We start from the raw sequence: 20,452 nt of genomic DNA, 5'->3' as shown, positions 1-20,452 counted from the left end.
TATAATATGTATTATGTAATAATAATACATTAATAATAATATGTAATATATGTATAGTAATATGTATGTACATATTATATATGTATAGGCATATTTAGATGCATATGTATAAGTATATTTCTAAATGCTATAAAGTACTTTATTTACCTGAATTTCTGTGGCATTTGTGTCTTGTCTCAGAAAAATATTACTTAGAATTCATTTTTCATTTAAAATTCATATACCTGATTTTAAAGTATTTTTTAAAGATTTTATTTATTAATTCAAGAGAGACACAGAGAAAGAGAGAGGCAGAGACAGAGGCACAGGCAGAGAAAGAAGCAAGCTCCATGCAGGGAGCCCAATGTAGGACTCAATCCCAGTACTCCAGGATCACGCCCATGAGCCAAAGGCAGATGCTCAACTGCTGAGCCATCCAGGCATCCCTAAGTTTTTGTTTTTGTTTTTTTTTTTGAGTATAGTTGACACACAGTGTTACATTATTTTCAGGTATACAATATAGTGATTCAACTTTTCCATATGTTACGCTATGCTCCCCACAAGTGCAGCTCTCATCTGTCACCAAATATTGCTATTACCATACCATTGACTGTATTCCGTACACTGTGCCTTTTAGTCCCATGACTTTTCATTCCAGTAACTGGAAGCCTGTATCTCCCACTCCCCTTCACCTATTTTGCCCATGTCCCTATCTTCATCTCTCTGGCAACCATCAGTTTCTGCACTTATAGGTCTGTTTTTGTTTTTTAATTTGTTTTGTTTTTTAGATTCCACATATGGATGAAATCATATGGTATTTGTCCTTCTCAGTCTGACTTATTTCACTTAGCATAATACTTCTAGGTCCATCCAAGTTGTCACATATCTGAGTATTGACAGGAAGGATTTTAACAACAAGTACAATATGCAGGGACTAATGATGAATAGGGTGTATAATAGGCAGAGGAAGGAAGAGAGTAATATTAAAAAATACTGACTTGGAAAAGCCTCTGTAATTGAAACCAGAACTTTCCTCTGAATTTTATGGTAGCCAATTAAAAGGAAAGCAACATTAAGTTACAATAATCTCATTAGACAATAAAAGAAAGCATGATAACTTACTAACAGGGCTAACATTTTTACTGATTCTGATGTCTAAGAGAGATTTCACAGTCTTCATATAAAGATATATATAAAGTACCTTTAGTCATAATTTTACCAAAGATAATAAAGGCCATTCAAATGGCCTTGTTCATATAGCCATTCCTAATATCAAAGGAAAATCAAGAAGAAAGGTTAAAGCACAATTGTGCCAAGGCAGTTGAAACCTCAGTAAAGTAACCCATCCCAGGTGTACAGCTGTCTAGCACTTTGACTTTATGTTGAGATAAGACTCTGAGAACTCAATTTTATAGGAAAGCATTTTAATATATCTTAGTCTGTTCTTTTCTACTGGATTGTTTCAGATTATTTTCTCTCATCCTGTTTTTCAATGTAGGTTTTTTTGTTTGTTTGTTTTTCCTAGCTACCAAGAAATCAGATTATGGCTATTAGAGCATTCACATACATAAATGAATCTTGCATATAGTGTAAATATTATATATTTACTATATTTAGCCACCAAGATAAGGGGATGGATGTAAAATGTAATAATAGAAATTCCAGTTGGGTTATAATACACTTCTTTGTTGGTAGGAATTAGCAGGTAATGCAATCAGCAACTAAATGGAAGGAGAACTATTCAGTTTTCAGAACCTAAAAAAAAAAAAAGTATTCGGGTAAATGTGTTTTGGTATGAATTTGTGTGTCAATGGCACAAATAAGTCTTCTGCCTCGGAAGACTTAGTAGGATTTGTTTATTTCTTAGCGTCTTTGGTCAAGGGAAATTATAATACTTATCACCTAAACTGGGACTTTAGGAAATTAAAGGGGGCTTCCATTAATTAAAATGACAAGAAAATAGACATAAATTAAGATTGTCTTGGACATATTGGACTCAAACTGTGATCCCAGAAAAATTGGTTTACTTTCAATTAATTAGCTATTTAAATAAAACTTTTTGATGTTTACTGCTTCTCTCTGAGGTGTTTAATTTACAGATGATTTAATTAGAGCTCTGTTGCAAAATTTTGGGCAGAAGAGTATTCACACTTTCAGCTCTCCATGTTCAGAATGCTCTTTCCTAGATTATTTTCATCCTTCAGTTTATAGAGGAATCATCACCTTATTACATAAACCTCTTCTGATTCCTCAGGTCCATAGTAGCCCCACAATTTGAGCTCCAAAGTAAATACAGAGAGAATGCTCTTTTCAGTGGAATGTGAACACGTAAATGTAGAAGGACTTATATAGTTAGAAAAAACACCATTCTGAAACCTTCATAGTAATAATTGATTCAGGCAATAATTCAGGCAATAATCATCAATCGATGCTAAAAAAATTTTATGAAAGCTGGTTAGGGAACAGATATTTACATAGTCTCAAAGATTCTCCCTAAAAGATATTTAGTAATTAAAGGGAAATTAAATGGGAAGAAATCAAAGGTTTCAATCAAAGGTTGAAATAATCTGGGCAAAAGCCCTTTAAGCAAGTAATCAAAATGGGAGAAATACTAGGTGCTTTCCGATGTGATGTACCAAGAGACACGCAATATCTCTTATGTCATATTTCTTTTAAAAATGCATAATCCAATCTAGTAATGATGTAACAACCAGACAAACATAAATTGAAGAACATCTCTTCAAACATGTCAGTATCATAAAAGACAAAGAAAGCTAAGGGATTCCACATCAAAGGAAATTAAAAACACAATGCTGCAGAATCTAATGCATGTTCCTGGGTTGAAAAAAGAAAATCTCTATAAAGCACATGATTGAGAAAATTGGCAAAATTTTTGTAGGAACTATATGTTAGATTATAATGTTGTGTCAGAGGTCAATTTCCTGAATTTAAAATCATGCTATGATTAAAAGAATAGCCTTTTTTTCTTAGGAGGTGCACACTGACATATTTAGTAGTAAGGGGTTATCATCTCTGGAACTTGCTCTCAAAGATTCAGAAGAAATTGGAATAAAGCTAATAAGAATTATATATTAATCTGCTTAGGCTACCATAACAAAATACCTAGATTTGTGGCTTAAAACTGAAATGTATTTTCTCATAGTTCTTATGGAGGCGATAAGTCCAAGATCGGAGTGTCAGTACAATCAGAAGCTGGTGAGGGCCCTCTTCCTGGCTTGAAGATGGCTGCTTCCTCTTTGTGTACTCACAGGCAGAGAGCACTCTGGTGTCTCCCTTTCTCCTTATAACCCTGTTATGAGGACCCCACCCTTGTGACTTCATTTAAACCTAATTACCTCCATAGTCTCCATCTCCAAATACTGTCATGCTGGGAGTTAGATCCTCAATTTATGAATCTATATATTCAATGTGTAACAAGTAACTAAAATAATAATGTGTAAGTTTATGTATGTTTAAATATTTCTAGAAATATATGTAGAATATATGCATATATATGTATATAGAGAGAAAGTGAGTGAGAGGCGTAGGAGGAGAAAAATGTTGCTGCACTGTTGGTGGGAATGTGAACTGTTGCAGCCACTGTGGAAGACAGTATGGAAGTTCCTCAAAAGATTAAAAAGAGAATTACCATATGATCCAGTCATTCCACTATTGGGCATTTACCCAAAGAAAATGAAAGAACTAATTTCAAAAGATACATGCACCACTATGTTTATTGCAGCATTATTTACGATAACTAAAATATGGAAGCAGCTCAAGTGTCCTTCTGTAGATGAATGGATAAAGAAGATGTGGTATACACACATGCACACACACACACACACACACACAATGGAGTATTATTCAGCAATCAAAAAATGAGATCTTGCCTTTTGTACAACATGGATGAACCTAGGGGATATAATGCTAAGTGAGGTAAGACAAAGACAAATACCACGTGACTTCACTTATATGTGGAATTTAAGAAACAAAACAACTACCAAACAGAATAATGAGATAAACAAATAAATGGATTCTTAAACACAGAGAACAAATTGGTGGTTACGAGAGAGGAGGTGGGTGGGGAAATGGGTGAAATAGGTGAAGGGGATTAAGAGTATATTTATCATGATGAGCACTGAGTAATATAAACTTGTTGGATCATATATTGTATACCTGAAACTAATATAACCCTGTGTGTTAATTATATTACAATACATTTTTTTTAAAAGAAAAAGAATGGCATAAACTTTCTCAGTGTTAAAGAAAGAAAAAGTAAGTAGGTGCCTCTCATCTTATTACTGTCTCTCAGTGTCCTGTATTTTTCCTGGAGCACTTAATATTCTGCAGTTTCTTTATTTGCCTATTTGTTTATTGTCCATAGGTCATGTTTGGTTATAATTTTATGGATATTATTATGATTTTCTTTTGTATTTCTTTTTTTGTAGTAGTTAAATGTAAAACCAGAAAACAATGTGTATAGTAGTAGTATTTGCCATAAATAGAGGAAAGATATGGATCTGTAATCCAGGAATAGAAATGACAAGAGGATTCTTATGGCTTACTAACAAAATGACAAAAAGAAACTCAACTTTTCCCAAGCAAGAGAGTCTCCATTAGTTTATTTTTCTAGGACTGGAGTGTGAACTACAGTTAGGCTACCATTGTCTTTCTCTGCTGTTTTGGTGATTTCCTACATCAACGGTTTATCTTATTAATATGTTTCTTTTTTTAGCTCTTTCATAAATTCTCCTGTGAGACATGAAGTGAGGCCTCCAGGGTTGGAAAGATCACTGAGTTTATGGATTCACAGATTGTGAACTGGTGATACTATCTTGTCATACTCTTCTTCCAAAGGATTTATACCCCATTTAAGTGCCTCATAATGTCTGAGGCAGCTTTAAAATTTTAAATTGATATTAAATATTATATATACATTCATGTGCATGTCATGTGTACATATATTTGTGTGTTCTGCTGTATATGTTTATTTAGTTAAGTGGTTTCTAACATAGGCACCACTGAACCCTAGTGAACCATGGAATTAGTGTAGGCTTTCCAAAATATATCTGTGTTTGGCTCATTGCCCAAACACCAAATTAATATCTTTTACATACACAATTTTTCAGTAGTATAGAAATGCCATTTGGATAGCTAAAATCGGGGATCCCTGGGTGGCGTAGCGGTTTAGCGCCTGCCTTGGGCCCAGGGCCTGATCCTCGAGACGCGGGATCGAATCCCACGTCGGGCTCCCGGTGCATGGAGCCTGCTTCTCCCTCTGCCTGTGTCTCTGCCTCTCTCTCTCTCTCTCTCTGTGACTATCATAATTTATTTATAATAAATAAATAAATAATTTTTTTATAATTTTATTTATTTATTTATTTATATTTATCATATATTTATTTATAGTCACAGAGAGAGAGAGAGAGAGAGGCAGAGACACAGGCAGAGGGAGAAGCAGGCTCCATGCACCGGGAGCCCGACGTGGGATTCGATCCCGGGTCTCCAGGACCGCGCCCTGGGCCCAAGGCAGGCGCCAAACCGCTGCGCCACCCAGGGATCCCTAAAATCCATTTTTGAAAGTGTTTCATAATTCATGACACCAATTTGCCATGTATTTTTAAGTATTTAATATCCAACTATGATTCTGTAGGAGTCTAAGACAATTTGAAATTTTAAAAGAAATTCCCACAGCTTTGCCTCTGAGGAGGTACAAAATGGAGTGCTTTTGGAGTAGGGGACTATTATTTTTTAAGATGGAGGAAATAGAGCAAACTGTTGATATTTGTTACAATGTTTATTATATAGCATTCTAAGTAATTCAGTATGTTTAAAATGCTTTAATAATTTTTAAAAATAGGTCATTATGCTTGAAAACATAGAGACATTTATCTAATTTAGCTTTTTTACCTGAGAAATACTCAAAGTGTGGTCCAGGGATCCCTGAGAAATTTTAATGAGGTCAAAACTCTTTTCGTGTTTATACTAAAACATTATTTACTTTTCATTCTCTTCTCTCTGAAGCATGTCCCAGAGACTGCATGACATGTGATATTGCAGCAGATGGAATGCAAAAGCAGGTATAAGGGTCTAGCTACTTTCTATAAAAACAGAAATTATAGAGATTTATAAAAATATAAAACAGTGCCACTGTTTCACTGTTTTTGTTTTAGAAGATACATTTTCATAAATCTATCGTTTCATTAACATATAGTAAGCTTATTATTTTAAATAAATGAAAACCAAATATTTTCTCAGTTTTAATTGCTAATATAGTAAATATAGGTCTATATAACACTTGTAAACAAACCTCTGGGATTCTCCTACTTTTAAAAGTATGAAGGGGCATTGAGGCTGAATGGTTCTAGCACTACTGTCTCAGTTTATACAAATATACTCTCCACCATGCTTGTAGAAGGAGGTCAACTCTGGTACTTATTTGATAATTTCAACTCCAATAACTTAATGAATTTTTGGTGTTTCCAAAATAAAGAACTCTACACTATTCTTAATTCTTTTTGTATGTCGAAGCCCTGTATAATAATCTATTTGGTAACATGAGAAAGTAAAAGCTTAATAAGCAGTGTTCTCCCTCTTTTTGTTTCCAAAGAAGTAAATCAGTAAGCGATCAAAATTATATTCTTTGCTAACAATTTCAGCATTCCTTTCATTCTATCAAATACACCTACTATAAGAATAAAGTATTATATGGCTAGTGCTTTCTTTCATCTGAACCTCATAGAGCTAATAACTTAATACTACATTTCATGGTCATACAACTTACTACTGACTGGATGCCTGTTGACATCAATTTCCATTTACTCTGATGTTTATTAATGTCACATATTCCTCCAGTTCAACCTAATGCCTAAGAATAGACTGGATCAAATGGGTTAGGTTTGCTATTAGTATGTGTGAGACTATGCTCAGTAGTCAAAAGTCACTGTTTCTTTCAGCAAGAGAATAAACATGCAACCTCCCAGAAAGAGCGAAGGGAAATGAGTTCCACTCTAGAATGCTCCGTTGTTAGTTTGTCGAGCATATTTGATTAATAGTCCCTTTCTCCCTGTGTTATATTTTTGTACCACTCATTCCAGAGCATTAATACGAACCCAAGAAGATGTGCAGATCTGATACATTTTAGTCCAAGCAAGAATGCAGATTAAAATACCCAGGTAGTAGTTATATGTGTGGGAATGGAACTCTTAAAAATCATGCTCAGGGAAGGAAAACACAGTAAGGAGAAGTTTCAAAATCACCTCATTAGAAACTGCATACACTGGAGAAGGTGGAGGGATTCATAGTAGTTTTTTGTTTTTTGTTTTAAATAAACACAATATGTAAATTTTAGAAATGTAGATAACATTTTTAAATTTAAGCATCCCAGTGAGAATATGATAGGCTTCCACTGTCTTCCAATCTTATGAAGACAATTGTAGGACTATCAAAGCACCATGGTTGACATTTATCAATTTTTTTAGAGAAAAAATCTAGAGAATAATGAAATGAAAAATCCTTTTGGAGAAGTTTAGAAATTCTTTCGAGGCTGAGATTTGGTCCCATATTTCAGATATCAATCTGTAGATCAATTGTTTCCCATGTAATCTGATCATTTGTTCTTTTCTTGTTCTTTTCTGAGTCAATGATGTCAATAAGTAAAACTGAAATTTAAAGTGTTTTATTTTTCAGACTTTATATTACTAATCCCAAAGGCTCTAAAGGATTTTTTTTTTGGAGCGGTCAAGAGCTATTTTGCACTTTCCAACTAGGGCCCAGCAGAATGGCTCCTGCAAAGAAGGGTGGCGAGAAGAAGGGCCGTTCTGCCATCAATGAGGTAGTGACCAGAGAATACACCATCAACATTCACTAACGTAACCATGGAGTGGGTTTCAAGCAGCATGCTGCTCGGGCACTCCAAGAGATCCGGAAATTTGCCATGAAGGAGATGGGAACTCCAGATGTGCGCATTGACACCAGGCTCAACAAAGCTGTCTGGGCCAAAGGAATAAGGAATATTCCATACCGTATTCGTGTGCGGTTGTCCAGAAAACGTAATGAGGATGAAGATTCACCAAACAAGTTCTACACGCTGGTTACCTATGTACCTGTCACCACTTTCAAAAATCTACAGACTGTTAATGTGGATGAGAACTAATCGCTGATTGTCAAATAAAGGCATAAAACTGAAAAAAAAAAAAAAAAGCTATTTTGCTGTTCCTTGAGTAAAATTGCATAGTGGGCTGGCATTTAGAATAATTAAGTTTAGTTTGTTACTACAAATTTTGACTTTCTCTAACTTAAATATGTCAAATTATCAAACTATGGTCACCCAAGAGCCTCGATCAGAATTCTTATGTTTTGACATATTCATTTTGACAATTCTCAGATTTATAAAGTCCTAATCATTTAAACACCTATGTATTTAATAGTTTCTCATCTCTGATGGATGCACTGAGCTAAAGAGGCTTCACCTCACCATGATAGATGGTTCTACTGCTGTGCATAGGCAAAAGGTGCAATAAATTATTGTGGCCAAAAAAGAGTATTAAAATCTTAAGTCCAATTTGATCTGACCACTTTCTATATTTTGCAAGGTCATTTTTAACTGTCATGCCTATTGTTGCTATCCCTTCTTGTACATAATATAAATGATTATTATGTAACTGTTTATGAATTAAAAGTGCATCCAAATATTAGAAGTGTTTCAGACTTTTTTCATAAGTGTTTATAACTCAAGTAAAATAAATAATCATGCTGTCTTACAGGAAGAAATAGGTTTAGAAATGCATATTTCCAAGTTATCATTTTATAGATAAGTAAACTGAGGCCTAAGTTGAATAGGTAAATGAAAAATAAAAACAGGGCTTACATTCTTATTCCTGAACTTTTTACTGATGATCTTTCCAATACTACACACTGATATTCCCCCTATTTAAAAATTTATTTATTTATTTATTTATTTATTTATTTGAGAGAGAGCATGAGTTTATTGGGGGAAGGTCAGAGAAAGAGAGAGAGAGAGAGAGAGAGAGAATCCTCAAGGAGACTCCCCACTAAGCCCAGAGTCCAACCTGGGTGGGGCTTGATTCCAGGACCTTGAGATGATGAGCCTAGCAGATCCTATGCCAACCAACTGCACTACCCAGGCATAGCCCCTACCCTGCCCCCCCCCTTTAAAAATGGAGGTATTTATCAGCTTCCAATTTCCCATTATTATGAATTTAGGATTAAAGACTTAATTAAATCAACAATATCTGCAACATTTTAGCAAAAATATTTTAATAGTATTTCAGTTTTAGTACTTAAAAATAGAACCCCTTATTTTGAAGATAGTAAAACACAGCCATTATAAATGATCCCTTATATACACTCATGACTGTACCACTAATTTTTTTTTTACAAAAAATAAATTTATGTATGTAAGAATGGGTTTGTCTTTCATGAACGTCATCCTTGCATAAAGATGGAATCCAAAAGTTTAGTGTACTTTAAAACTAGAAGTGATGCTCATTAAAATAAATTCTATTCTTAGAAAGCTGAAATCAAGTTATTGGATGAAACAGCTAGAAAACCTGGAAAGGTTGTTTGTTCTTTCTTTCAAGGGACAGGACAGAAAGCAAGATGGGACATTCAGAGCTATGTTCCTTGTTTCCATATCGAAAAATCTTGAAATCAGAAGTTGATGTCATTTTAATAGTGTATCTCATTGCCATCAGTTAGTGTATTTCAGTAGGTGTTTCCTCCTGTCTGGGTTTGTTAATGTGTTCACACAGCCTGCCATCGGAGAAGGAGTTTTCCCTGGCGGCCATGACCTAATTTCAAAGTTCTGGCAGACAAATGCAGGCAACTGACAGCCCAGGTTTTCCTATTTAGCATATTAATCACTTACATTTTTATCATGCAGCCACGATAAGAGGAAACTTGTGAAAGATTTGCCAATCATTCTCAAATCAAGCTGATTGCATCCCTATAGACCTCATATTTTCTGTGCAGAGTTTATTTTTTTGCAGGTATCTCTGAGTTTCTGAAATTTCTGACTGGTGTTTGACTTGAACGCATGCTGTGTATAATAGAAAGTGATTGGGTTCTAGAATATGCCAGAGCTCACTAGCATATTGCCTAAGCAGGACTCTGTAGATGACTTTTTTTTTTCCCCTTCTAATTTCCTTTCATGCTTGTACCTGCAATCCAAGGACGGACATCTCCTTCTCCAAGGAAGCAGAAACGACGAGTGCTTAGCCAGAGCCAAATTTTCTGATCATGTGCATCCTTAGTGATGGAATAAGAGGAATCTTATTGAATTATATTCAAAAGCTTATTACTTATGTTGGGAAAGAAATGTCAGTGTTCAAAAATGTTACAGAATCGTTTCTATGGGAAAATCTTTGGGCTTGCCCGGAACATTTTCCTATTTTTATTTCTTGGTAAATATTGTTAAATGTTTACTTTTTGCATTCTTAGGCAGGAAATGAAATAGACTGATCTTTCTAAAAGGAAAAATTGTTCTTAGGCTCATTTAATTGACTTTTAACTTGATTTGTTTGTTTTGATGACATGATTTTTGGCCAAAATATATTTTTTTCTTTCAAGTAGTCAATGTGCTACTGCTATGAAAAGGAAGTTTAATAATAAGTATATTGGTGTTTTTTAACTATCAAGTTGAGACTTCATGTCTTTTTGGGAGTTTAGCTAAAGGTCACTGATAAAACTGATGGAAAAACAAAGGACAGTTCTGAGAAATCATGCAATTTTTTTCTTTTACATGTCATGGGTTCAGTTTTGGCTGTGCATATGTTTCCCTAGAGGCATTTATAGTGGGAAGTAAGAAGTCACCAAACACAGCTGATGTGAAGAGACAGTCAGCTGACTTAGAAAGAAGACAGAAGACTTATCTTCTGGTAGTCAAGACACTAAAAATGATCTGAAGGTAAGAGTAAGATAAAAGATTGTGTATATGCAAGAATAGATTTCTTAAAAACCACCAGCCAAAGTTTGTGATGTCTCATTCTCTTATCTCTAAGGCAGCCATATTTAACCATTTTATACATAAATAAAAATGACTTCCAGCCTTATTTGATTACAGACTGAATTACTCTGTCACAGGATGACAATCATTGACAAATAGGTTCCCCATAATGAAAAGTCTAGCAGGCCCTGTGTTCTCAGGAAAGGTGCAAAGAGAAAACCAGGCAGATTTTCCTTTCATTCATGCTCTTTTACATAAGGACCTAGAGTACTGTCAATCTCTACTAGGTCAATAGGTCACCTGAAAGGTCTCATATTTGGCAGGGCAATGTAAGTTTCAGAGTAATTTTTCTGACTAGCAACCCGAGGTCAATATAGCAAAATTTGAAAGATCAATTAAGTAGTGGGAAAGGAAGGACATAAATGTTGCCCACTTGTCAACATATGTAAAAACATTCATTTTTAATTAGATCAATGACGGAATTCCATTTTCGGACTCCAGTCTTTTTAATGAGGCAGTAAAAATCATCAAAATGATGGGTTTTGCTTCTTTATTAGTTTTTATAAAATTTGACAAGTTTTTTTTGTACATTGCAAATACTCTAAAATTACATTGACTTTGTGCATTAGCTAAACTGCCTGGGTACACTCTCTTTCTAAGTACTACTCACTCCTGGAGGTAGAGAAGACAGTGCAAGGACTTCAAATCCATGGGATGCAGATCCTCGATGTAAAGGACTGATTCATATTTGTGGTTTCCTGTTTGTCCCATAAAAGAGAGTCGATAGCTGTTTGAATCAATGAATGTATAAACTGTGCATTAATAAAGACGTTTGTCTAGGGAAGAGGATAAGAGACCTGAATTCTTCTTGGGTACCCCCAGTGATAGTCACCTTTCAGTAGTTAAACTTGCGTAGCTTTGAAGTGGAGGCATCAAGGAAAAAGAAACAGCATTTTTACTGTACTTAAATAGGAGATGCCATTATGTAAGATTTTACAGTTTAGACTTAAAAAAGAAAATGACTTTTCCTTTTGCAGAAAAGAAAGATGCAAATCTGTATCCTTCACCATATGCCATAAGAAAAAAAATCACAGATGTTAAAGAGAACACAGGCTGAAGGAAGCAGACTAGCTCTAAAGACTGGAGTCTTCATTTACAGCTCCACAATAAATCAAAATTCAATATTTAATAAGCATATTAGACAGGAGGAAAGCTGTTGTAAAATACGCATTTAAAGTAAACTGCCTGCAACCACATGTGTCTCCAGACCTTCAGATTTGCTTTCATCCCGTGAGCCTTGGAACACATTTCATTGGACTGGCTAGCCTGTCCTTTATGTACTCTTTTACTCTTCTCTTTTGTCCCTTAGGACTCTTGTCCTAAGTGTCGCCTCCTAAATCCTTCCCTGACTTCCTGGAGCTCTCTCCCACATCCTCTAGCAACATATTATATATGCCTCTCTTTCTTCATCCTTTTACTCCAGCTGGAATTTGAGCACCTTAGTGCATAAATTATGTCTTGTTTGTAATAGTTCCTCCAGCTTCTAGCCCAGCACTTGCTGCATGTGAACAAATGTTTATTATTTTTTATTTCTTATTAAAGCAAAATCAGAAATTCAGTAGCAAGAACACATAAAGAAATGAAGATCCTAATGTAGGCAAAGAGGACATAGCAATCATTGGATGTGTAACAAGTCTAGGAGAATAAATCAGAACAGGACAAAAACTAAAACAAATCTATATTCACATATTCTATTTTTTCACCTATTACAATTGATAAAGTCTAAAGCCATCACCATCACTAATGTATTAGAAACCATCTTTTAGGGGCACCTAGGTGGTGCAGTTGGCAGAGCGCTTGACTCTAGGGTTCAACCCAGGTCCTGGCCTCAGGGTTGTAGGTCTAGCCCCACTTCAGGTTCTGCACTCAGGATAGAGTCTGCTTGAGATTCTCTCTCTCCCTCCGCCTTTGTCCCTCCCTCTGCTCCTACTCTCTCTCTCAAATAAATAAATAAATAAATAAATAAATAAACTTAAAAATGAAAGAGACCATCTCTTTTGGCCAACTGAGGACTTTATCTATTCTATTTAATACTTATTTTTTTGTTGTTTTTAAAGATTTTATTTATTTATTTGAGAGAAAGAGAGAGCATGAGAGGGAGGAGCATCTGAGGGAGAGGCAGACTCCATGGTGAGTGGGGAGGCTAGACATGGGGCTCCATCCTGGCACCCCAGGATCATGTCCTGAGCTGAAGGCAGACACTTCACCAACTGAACCCAGTGCTCCTATTTTTTTTAATATTTAAAATTCATTAAAGTGAAGTTGTCTGTAATATATTGTGACTTTTAAAGATTGAAACACCTGTATTTAGTTATCTGATTCTCTGTTTTCTTGATTAGTTTTACTAGGAATATATCAGTTTTGAGTCCTCAAAGAATCAAATTTTTAATCTGATTATTTCTCTTGTGTTTGTTATTAAGTCTTTTTTAGTTCTTATTTTCTTCCATTTTCTTTGATTTTAATTTGCTGTTATATTTTAAATTTATTGTGATACTCAGAACAAATAGCCTTTCTTTTTTACTAACAAATATGCTTAAAGCTATAAATCTCCCCTGAGCACAGATTACTTTTTATTTATATTCTTCTGCTGCCTGTTACTTTGTTAGTTTTACATTTTTATTTTTTTTAAAGATTTATTTATTTATTCATGAGAGACACAGAGAAAGAGAGAAAGAGAGAAAGAGAGAGGCAGAGACATAGGCAGAGGGAGAAGCAGGCTCCCCGCGTGGAGACTGATGTTGGTCTTGATCTCGTATCCCGGGATCATGCCCTGAGCTGAAGGCAGACACTCAACTGCAGTCACCCAGGTGTCCCTAGTTTTACATTTTTAAACTTTGCTTTCATTATTTGTTCTGGAGATAAAAGTGCAAATCCTTGATTTATCAAATTTTAATATTACCTGGTATTTTCACCTTCTTTACAGAAAGTAAAGATCTTAGAACACTTTAAGATTTACCATCCTCTTGACTTAATTTTTGTTATTGTGCTGTGATTTTATTCACATAAGCATTATTAAAATTATTTCTCACATACAATATTCATTTAGCTTTGTCCACATATTTAACATTTTTCATTGCTCTTTATTTCTTCCTCTAAATCTAAACCGAGTTTACTTGGAAAACACTCTTCAATGTTACATTTAGTGTTAAGTTCTTGTGATCAATTCTTTTAGTGTTTGTCTGCAAATATATTTAGACATATTTCCAGAAGGAGATTTTTCTTCGAATTCTTTATAGAATTCTAGGTTGGTAGTTATTTTCTCTCAACTTTCTGGCTTCTATTTTTTTCCTTGTTGACCTGTCAGCCTGGTTATATACTTAAGTAAGTTTTACATATTATATTGGAAAATAATAAACATAATTTAAGATGATATGATTTTATCTTCTTAAGTGTGCAAATTTATGTTTCTCTTATGGATGGTTGCAAGTACCAATAACAAGGGACCATCTCAAACCAATTGAATTGGTTTCAATTCAAACCAGGTATTGAATTAAATCACAGCTTCCTGTGAGGGATAATACTCTGTATTTTTAACTCACAGGTGACAAATTTTATCAGACCTTTTTCCCAGTTTTTGGGGTCTTGGTTCCAATTTTTGTTCCTCTAACACATTAGGCAGTCATAAACATCGCTCAGCTTTTCAGCTACTCAGTCTCCTCTTCTGACACCAGTAGTTACATTGTGGGGGAAAAGTGACATTAAATGTCAAACTCACATTTCATAGTGTCTTGGACCTTGGCCCATAATTCTTTACCACCCTATGAGTTCTCCCATGCTTTCACACAATTTTTTTTTCTTCATCCTGCTTTTGTAATTTTCCTTATTGTGTGAAGTGATATGAATGACTTACTCTCCATCTCTCTTAACTCCAATCAGAATTTGGTACACATATGTCCTTGTCTTCTCATGCTGCCATAATAAAATATCACAGACAAGGTGGCTTTTTAACAACAGAAATTTATTTCTCACCTTTCTGTGGACCAGAAGTCCAAGATTATGGTGCCAATATGATCAGATTCTGGCAAGGACTCTCTTTCAGGTTGCAGATTGCCAACTTCTTGCTGTATCCTCACACGGTAGAAGTTGCTAAAAAATTCTGTGGGGCTGCTTTCATAAGGGCATTAGTCCATTCATAAGGGCTCTGCTCTCATGACCTATCATATCCCAAAGGCCCCACCTCCTAATACTATCATCTTGGAGGTTAGAATTTCAACATATGAATTTGAGGAGGACACAAATATTCAGACCATAGCTCCATATTCTACTGAAAGTAGGATGTTCAAGAATAACCTATTTGATTCTCATTACAACTTGTCTATTTTCATTCCTCATGTTATTTGACCTATGTGACATATGCCACAACTAATTATTATACTTTATCATCTAAAATGAGATACTTTTGAGAGTAACATGTTGACACTATTAATAAAGTGAAATAATAGTCACAAGCTGGTAGGCAAATTGTGGCAAATGGTCATTCTCTTCATATAGTTTAAAGACTGCATTCCCTTCTACATCATTGGTTGCTCCTTTTCTTCTTGTGTTGAAGGGTTTCAGAGCTCTGTCTATGGTTCCCTTCACTCAAGCTACACTTACTCTATTTTTCATTCAGTCTTATTATTTTAGATGCCACCATTTCAATGACCATGACTCCAAAATGTATCTCCTGAGCCCAGACTCATTTCTCAAACCAACTTTATTTATTTATTTATTTATTTATTTATTTATTTATTTATTTATTTAAAGATGTTTTATTTATTCATGAGAGACACACAGAGAGAGAGAGGAAGAGACACAGGCAGAAGGAGAAGCAGGCCCCATGCAGGGAGCCTGATGTGGGACTCGATCCTGGGATTTCAGTATCATGCCCTGGACTAAAGGCAGGCACCAAATGGCTGAGCCACCCAGAGATCCCCTCTCAAACCAACTTTAATATACAATCTGATCATCTGCTTTTCTTGAATTTCTAAGAAATATCTAAACCACAACATGTCCAAATCTCAATTCACCCCAGCCTACCTGATCTTTCTCCCAAGTCTACCCCAATTTCAGCCTTCATCATCTCAGTGGATGGCAAATTAATGCTTCTAATTTCTAAGGGTAATATCACCGTGGTCCTCCTTGACTTCCCTTTTACTTTCATGCTTCATTTTCAATCTGTGCAAATGTTGTTGGTGCTTCCTTCAGAATATATCCAGAATTCAACTTATTTTCACCATAACGGCTATTATCTTGATCCAAGACACATCATCTATCCCATGAGCTACTGTAATAGTTTTCTAACTGGCTTCTCTCCTTCTGCCTTTGGCTCCATAGCCTCCTAAGCCTATTTTCAACACAGCAATCAGAATGATTCTCATAAAAGCTAAAATGTCACTTCTCTGCCCACTTCACCTAGTAAAAGTTAAAGTTCTTATTGGGTCTACAAAGCCCTTTGTGCCCTAGAATCTTTTTACTTCCATGATCTTCTTTCTGTCACTTTTTTTTTTTTTTTTAATGCATTGGTCACCATATGTTTTATGTATAATGGTCATGCTCCTGCTTAAGGGCTTTTGTACTGCCTGGCAGATTTTCCCTTAGTTAATCTGCAAAACTATCTCCCTCTTGTCCTTTAAGTCTTTGCTTTATGATCATTCTAGCTAAAACTGAAATCTGTACCTCATTTCTAGTGTTCCTAGTCCTCCTAACTTGCTCTCTCTCTCCTTTCCCTACAACACTTCTCATTTGCTATTACACTGCTCTAATGTGAAGTACCCGGGTTCCACAAAGGCAGTGATCTTTATCTGTTTATGTACTGATGGATCCCAAGGGCTTTGAAGAATACCTGGTACAAAGTAATTTTCATTAAATATTTGTAAAATGGATTAGTGAAATATGTTGACTAAAAATATCATCTGCTCCTTAGTGGAAAGCAGTTAAAAGTTAATATTGAAATGCTCAAAACAGTATATCTTACTTTTGTTTGGGTGTATTAAGTAATTCTTTTTTTAAGCTTCATATTATAAGTTCACTTATTTTCAATAAATCATTTATTAAAAATCATTCTTCTTCATCAAATTCTTAGGTAAGAAGCATAGAATGTTATAAGGATGCTCCACTTGGATAGACTTTTCTGAATATTATTTGGATACTTTGGTGCTCAGTGGGCAAAAAAAAAAGGGGGGGAGCAATATTCCTTATTGCATCCTTCTATATAAAGCTTATTTTTGCCAGTATGGATTTGACTTTATATTTGTAGAACTGGCACCAATTACCTATGTAACTAAGGAGTATTTATTGAACAACCTTTTGAGATATGTATTACTATTCCTGCTTTATAGATAAGAAATTCACAGCTAGCTATGTTGCTGTGTCATCTGACATTTCCACTTATTCTTTTTTTATTCTGTAAATAAGGGTTAGTCTTTGACCTTTCAGATTCTTAGTTTAGGGGACAGAAAATCAACTACCTGCCAGGACTGTTAAGTTTGCCTTGGTCACGTTATCTCCTCAGCTCATAGTTTTCTTATCTGTAAACAGTGAAGATTGTAATAACTACAATTTTTATGCAGAGATCTTCCTGATACCCTCAGATCAGAGCAGATGCAAGAGGGTTCGGAGTCAGTCTGTGATATTGCATCTAACTTTATTTTCTCTTTGCTAACTTTCTCTGGCTATCATAAACTTTCCCATTTTTATTAAAGACCAGAGCCAAGCCTGGTGGAGTGTGAGCAACAAAAGATTATAAAAGTTCTCAATACACATATAACTCATTTTTTTGATTCAGAAGTAATCATTTTATTGAATCCCAGACTGTCAGAACTTGAATAATTACAGCAAACAAATTCCAGCATTTTTAATCACTTAAAAACTGCTTTTTTTTCTCCTGCAATATTTTATTTTAGCCTTTAAGCAATCTTATGAGATAGTAATCATTAAAGTCATATTGCAGATGAGGAAACAGGCTCAGTAAAATATCCATCCAAGACTTCACTGATGCAGAACACCTCCAAATATATCACATTTAACTTACACCACATGACTACAAATAAAAAAATGAGAGACTGCTGTTGATTTGTTTGATTTTGTTTGACACAGAAGGGAGAAAAACAATGGAGCAATTGTAATGGAGCAGTTTTCTTTTGAGATTATGCAGAGATTTGATTGGACTTTTTCTATCTTAACACCAAACAGGCTTCCTTTAAATTTGATATGAATTTCTAAGCAGTTATGATATGAATTAAATATAAATATGATATGAATTTCATATTTGTATTTAAATTAATATAATCAAATTAATTAATATAATAAAATTAAATATCCATATGATATGAATTTCTAAGCAAGAAAGAAGTAACTGATTCACTTCTGCTTCAAAAGTAGCATGAATAGAGAACTGGAAATATTCCTTTTTGATAACTGCTCTTTCTATCCAATTTTATTTATTTATTTATTAGATTTTATTTATTTATTCATGAGAGACACACAGAGAGAGACAGAAATATAGACAGAGAACCTGATGCGGGACTTGATTCCAGGACCCTGGGGTCATGACCTGAGCCAAAGGCAGACACTCAACCACTGAGCCACCCAGCTGCCCCTCCAATTTTATTTTATTTTATTTTTTTTCAATTTTATTTTTAAAGTAAAACTCAAAACACTTTTTCTTTGCTATATTGATGCATAATAATTCATTGATTTTGTTTTTAGCGTGGAGAATTTCTCAGCAGGTTGTACTATTTCACATAATATCTTCATAGATTATATGTAAGAATTTGGGGGGACAACCTTAAAAATTAAGCTCACATGCTTTTCAACATATACTCATGTCAATTTTAATGACCTTTCTGATCATAATATATTTTGTGGGATCTTTAAAATAACTTTTTTTCCCTTATCACCAAGTAGTATTTCCTGTAAAAATTTAAAAAATATATAAAAATGAAATCCATCATTGCATACTCTTTTGAATTTTCTTTTCTACCTAAAATATATATTTTAACTCCTTCCTAAATAATTACATATTTTTCTGCAATGCTGTTTTTCTGCTATAATTGCATTTATCAGTATTTTTCTCCTATGATATCACTGTTTTTCCACTTGAAGTAATTACTATGCTGAATTTTGTGTTTTATTCTTTTTCCTGCTTTTAAAAAAAACATTTTCATGGTAACACACTCAGAAAAATGCTGAAGTTATGATTTTCAATTAATCTTCTATGTAAACACTATATTTAAACACTATCCCTGGTGTTTTTCTGTTTAACCTCTAGTGCTCTGCCAAACACAGATTTTGTTTTTTTAAAGATTTTATTTATTTATTTGACAGAGAGAAAGTGAGTGAGAGGGAGAGGAAGAGAGAACCTGAAGCAGACTCCTTGCTGAGTGCAGAGCCTGACGCAGGCCTCTATCCCATGACCACAAGACCATGACCTGAGCCAAAATCAAGAGTTGCATACTTAACTGAGTATACAGGTTAACTGAGCCACCCAAACATAGATTTAAGCCATTCACTAAAGGTCACTAGACACAGCAGCATAAAATTTGTGTTTAGAGAAATAGAATCTAATTAAGGAATGTGAAAACTAATAGTAAGAAGGGTAGCAAGAGAAGTTGTAGGAGAGCATGGTAGCATGCTAGATAATGCAACAGAGAGCTGAAAACATGAGAGACAGTAGCACAAAGCCTCGAGACCTTCAATGAAGTCTAGTACCATGAAGGCCAAGACATGTCCACTGACATTAGATATTAGTGAGACACTGATGACATTCCTAGGGTCATTTGTAGAGTAAATAAAGAAAGACTATCAGACAGAAAAGGAGTGACTAGCAGAGAGGCTTAGCAGACAAAGAAAAGAAACAGAAGGCAATGTTTAGACAATGATTTAATCACAGAAGCTTATGGTAGTTTTGTTCATTTGCTTGTTTGCTTATAAGGGAATAGAGATTTAAGTATCTATAGTCTGAGGGAAAAATCCAACAAGTAGTAAAGTGTTACGGGTGGGGACCAGAGCAGAGTGCTGGAGGAAATAGGAACCATGCAATCAGAGCATGGACAGGGGATGACTTATGAATGGAAGGTGCTCCAACTGATCTCTTGAGAATGAAAGAAAGGAGGAGTAATAGCATATGTATGATGAAGGTCATACATTTGACCTTCATCAAATTTGAAGGTCAAATTTGACCTGATGCCATTTTTTTTTTAACCTGGTAGTTATTTTCTCAGCAAAATAATTTCTTAATGTTATAAGGGCAGCCTCAACATTTGGAATATTTTAGAAAAATGAGAGATGCTGTAATAGAAATAATATAAAAGAATAAAAGACAGGTGTTAAAAATCAAATGAAGTTGGAAAACATACGCTGGTATTTGCACCAGTCTGAGGTTGTATGCCTTTTTCTCCTGCAGTGCTTAAGCCAAGCAGGGTAAGGAAATGTGGATTTTTTTTCCCTCATATTTGGGGTATGTAG

General features: G+C 34.7%; 1 long non-coding RNA gene and 1 pseudogene across 1 annotated transcript in view; one reads left to right on the top strand and one right to left on the bottom strand.

Moving 5' to 3' along the window:
• Positions 1-8,180, top strand: part of LOC100683620 — a 106,117-nt pseudogene extending 97,937 nt beyond the window's left edge.
• The window catches only part of LOC102156199, a 422,250-nt gene that overhangs the window by 20,080 nt on the left and 381,718 nt on the right, over positions 1-20,452 (bottom strand). The gene's annotated exons all lie outside the window — the stretch shown is intronic.

This window comes from Canis lupus, chromosome 14, assembly GCF_011100685.1.
Source record: "Canis lupus familiaris isolate Mischka breed German Shepherd chromosome 14, alternate assembly UU_Cfam_GSD_1.0, whole genome shotgun sequence".
Taxonomy (NCBI): domain Eukaryota; kingdom Metazoa; phylum Chordata; class Mammalia; order Carnivora; family Canidae; genus Canis; species Canis lupus.
Note: the sequence above shows the minus strand (reverse complement) of the source record. Positions and strands in the feature narration are given on the sequence as shown.